The sequence below is a fragment of the Cajanus cajan genome, chromosome 3, assembly GCF_000230855.2.
Source record: "Cajanus cajan strain Asha chromosome 3, NIPB_CcT2T_4, whole genome shotgun sequence".
Taxonomy (NCBI): Eukaryota; Viridiplantae; Streptophyta; class Magnoliopsida; order Fabales; family Fabaceae; genus Cajanus; species Cajanus cajan.
In genome coordinates, this window is record NC_138519.1 from 31,010,162 (window position 1) to 31,014,450 (window position 4,289).

At 38.9% G+C, this 4,289-nt stretch overlaps 1 non-coding gene across 1 annotated transcript; it reads right to left on the reverse strand.

Annotated features, from left to right (window-relative positions):
* Positions 1-3,824: 3,824 nt before the first annotated feature.
* On the reverse strand, positions 3,825-3,931 carry LOC145956663 (small nucleolar RNA R71). Its single transcript, XR_014432901.1, has one exon. It is a non-coding gene; the product is annotated as a small nucleolar RNA R71 (small nucleolar RNA).
* Between the last annotated feature and the right edge of the window lie 358 nt (positions 3,932-4,289).

Consider the following 4,289-nt stretch of genomic DNA (forward strand, 5'->3'; position numbering starts at 1 on the left):
GGCAATACTCAGCTACCCAGATGTCCAGAGCACCGAGGTATGCAATGAGCCTGGAGAGGCGACGACTAATACTCACCCTGGAGAGGGCAAACTCAACCTGGAGAGGCTACTCAACAATTTTCCCACCTGAAGACACTACAAGTCGGAAGGATGGCTTATTCCCCGGACAATTGGGTCAACTCCTTTACTTATCAAACGGTACACCAAAAGGCCGTTTGACTAAGTAAAGGGGGGGGCAGCTGTAGACCCCTAAAATTGTCCGGGTCGGAAATAAAGCTTGAAGACTCTTGAAGATTGAAGGAAAGTCAGCCAGAAGGACTCATGGAAGGCCCTAGGAGGATTCTCTGTAGGTCTAGAGGTCTTATAATAGCTCAAAATAAGGAAGTGGAGGGAATGAAGCCCAATACGGCCTCCCAAAAGTTCAGTACGGCCGTATTGAACATTTTGAACTACAATACGGCCGCACTGAACTCAATACGGCCGTATTGAAGTTTCTGAACTTCAATACAGCCGCACTGAACTCAATACGGCCGTATTGAAGTTTCTGAACTTCAATACGGCTGCACTGAACTCAATACGGCCGTATTGAGGTTTTTTGAACTTCAATACGGCCGTACTAAATTCAATACGGCCGTATTGTAGTTCAAAACTTCAATACGGGCCGTATTGACTCCAGGGCCCGTATTGCGCCTGTTCCCTATAAATAAGACGTCATTTGGACGTCATACTACACTTTTACACTGAGTTTTAACCCTCTTCTTGAGTATTCTGGGTTTTTTTCAGCAGTGCTCTACCTAGAAATCACTCGGAGAGTTGATCCGACAAAGTTCTCGAGTTCTGAGCTTTTTGCTTGAGTCTCGAACTGAGTCGAAGGGAAATCCTCCGGATTTCCATAGTTAAAATTTTCTAGGAGGGAGCGAGCGGGCTTGTAGAGCGAGGGAACGCCAAAAAGCTTCCCAGTTTTACTTGAATATAAAAGCACGCTTCAAAGGTTTCTTCTTAAGTCCTTCCTTTTACTGCTTTCTGTGTGTATATTTAACTGTCATCATGTAGATAGTTAAGTTATAATTGTTTAGAATAAATAGGGGTAATTTAGTAATTTCGTACTATTATTTTTAGAAATAATCTGTCATAGGGAACCCGAAAGGGGTGCTGTGGGGTGCTAACACCTTCCCCACGCGTAACTGACTCCCTTACCCGACTCTGGTTGTCATGGCCGAAGTCGATTTTTGAATCGATTGCCTTAAACTTCTTTTTCCAATGTTTTGAGTAAAACATTGGTGGCGACTCCATGAACCCTTCCTTTTTATGAAAATCGCTAATCCATGGAGGGTTCCGCTTGGGATTAACATGGATTGGTGAGCCTTTTAATAAAATTGCTCATTTGACAAGGTCTCAGTTTGAGAATAAGTCATTCTAGCAATCCATATTTTTAAACAAATAAAAGAGTCCAACCATCCTTCGCGAATGCCGAAAGCCCGTTTCGGGCCGGTGGCGACATGATGCTTCAGGGACGAGCGTACTCCCGGATGATATTACCCCCATTTGTGTCACAAGCATCGAAAAATTATTTCTGTTAAATTATCTTCATTTGACTAATGAGCTTTACAAGATTTGACATCATGAAACCCTTAGAAACTAAGAGTTGGTGCTAGTAATGAAAGATTAAGATTCTAATTGGACCTTGTGAGACTAAGAGTGAAGATTTTAAATGCTCAGTTAATTCTTGATGAATTTTTTTTTCAAAGTGCTAATTATTGTTTGAGGACAAACAAAAGTTCAAGTTTGGGGTTATTTGATGTTGTGTATTTTACTCGTATTTTAGCACTTTAATTCACAAGAATTCATAGCATAATCATGCATATCTTTCATGTTTTTAATAAATTTTTATATCATTTTCCTATTTTATGCTTTTCTTGGTATGTGTTGTGTTTTCTCTAAGCAGGATCAAGATTTAAGAATTAAAGAGGAAATGCTGAGCTACAGGGAAAATCACGGCCGTGATTCTAAATCACGCCCGTGATTCACCAGGGACAATCACGGCCGTGATTCTAAATCACGCCCGTGATTCACCAGAGAAAATCACGGTCGTGATTCCCAATCACACCCGTGAACGCCACTGACCCTTCATAGATGTGCTCCAGAGAAGATCACGGTCGTGATTCTCAGTCACGGCCGTGATTCACTTCGCGTCCCATCTGTTTAAGTTTTATGTTTTTATTTTTTATTTTATCTTTGTAATTTTTATCTTGGTAGTTTTACCTTTTTACCTTTTTAGGTTATAAATTAGATTAGGTTAGCCTAGAACGGGGTTGTTTTCCGGAGACAGTCTTTTAGTTTTCGACACTTGGAGAAGGTTGGGCGCCTGTGCCATCGACTCTAAGGTTTACTTTTCTTTTATTCTTTTCTTCTTGGAGAACTACTATGAACTCCTGTGAGTAGATCCCTTTTTCTGGGATCAGGGCTTAGCCTCTGAGAACCTCTTTATTAATGCATTATTCAGTTTCTTAATTTTATTCCAATTCTTGATCTGTTCTTTTATATTTTATATATGAACTTTAATATTATTGTTTTCATAATAACATTAATTAAGGATGAACTGAGAGGAGAACTTGATTATAATTATGATAAACAATTAATCTTAATTTTCATAATCATAGATAATTAGGGATGAACTGAGAGGAGAACCTAATTATCGGAACCTAAAGGAATAGACTTGAGTGTTAAATCACGAGAGTAGATTTAAGCTTTCGGGGAGCAATAGATTAACAAAGATCTTAACGGGTTTAATTGAACGCAATTACCACGAGAGTAGGGATTAATTTTAATTAAACACGTCCTCGTAGCCTGAGAAGGTGCAAGGATTAAATTAGGTTAAGACTACCTTCAAGATGGAATAGAATTAATTAATGAAAATAATAATTCAATAATGTCGGAACTCTTTGTGCGAACCCTAGATTCCCGGAAATCTCCTTATCTTATCTTAAAGTTTTATCTTATTCATTAATTGCATTACTATCTCTTTTACCTTCAAATCTGATCTTATCATCTCAAAACAGAAATTCCATCTGTTTTAAAATTCAAATTAAAATACTAGTAATTCTAGGTCAAACACGTAGTCCCTGTGATTCGATATTTATTACTTGACGACAACCGTACACTTGCGGTTTTTCACACAACAAGTTTTTGGCGCCGTTGCCGGGGACTACGTCTCTTGATTTAAATTACAATTATTTTAATTCGAATTTAAAAAAAAAAATAAATAAATAAATAAATAATTTTTTTTTAGTGTTTACTTCTCCAATTCAGATTTCACGGGTCACTTTCTTTTTTTTTGCAGTGCCTTAGGATTAATGCAAAAGAGATCTCTACGTCTTGGGAAACCAACACCACTTGATCCTGAGATTGAAAGAACTCTCCTGAGAAGGAAAAGAAACCTTTCTAGAGAATTTGACATGGCTGCACAACGAGATAATTTACCGCTTCGGGATTACTCTGCACCCGTAGCTCGTGGGATACCTGGAGGGGAGATGCGAACTGGAGCTACTGTACCAGCTTCTCTGGTGAATATGCTCAAACAGAACACCTTTGGAGGACTACCATCAGAAGATCCTAATGACCACTTAGAGGGGTTCTTGGAAATCTGTGAGACCCAGCAATTTGATGATGAAGTTTCTGATGGAATGCGACTCCGCTTATTCTCACTCACCTTGAGAGATAAGGCAAAGGTGTGGCTAAGAACAGTGCCTAGAGAAAAGATAGCAACTTGGGAATTATGTGAAAGAGCTTTTCTAGAGAAATTCTTTCCTCCTTCTAAAACTAAAGAATTGAGGAAGAAAATCACTAATTTCCAACAAGGCACTGGAGAAACTATTTATGAAGCATGGGAGCGGTTCAAGGGATATCTTCAAGCATGCCCACAACATGGCTTCAACCGTTGGCTTACCATCCAATTTTTCTTTGAAGGATTGGACCAACAAAGCACCATGATATTAGACTCAGCAGCTGGAGGATCTTTCATGGGGAAACCTATTAATGACTGCATGATTATTTTGGAAAATGTAGCCTCAAATCACAGCCAATACAGTGAAAGAGAAGTCACAGCAAGGAAAGGAACTCCGGGGCGATATGAAGTGAACAATATTGAGTTACTCTTAGCAAAATTTGATACTCTTAATCAAAGGTTAGACAAGATGGAAAAAGCTAAGGTTAATTCAGTGGCTACAAATCAAGTATGTGACCTTTGTAGGGAACAAGGGCACACTGCAGTAGATTGTACCTCAATTTTT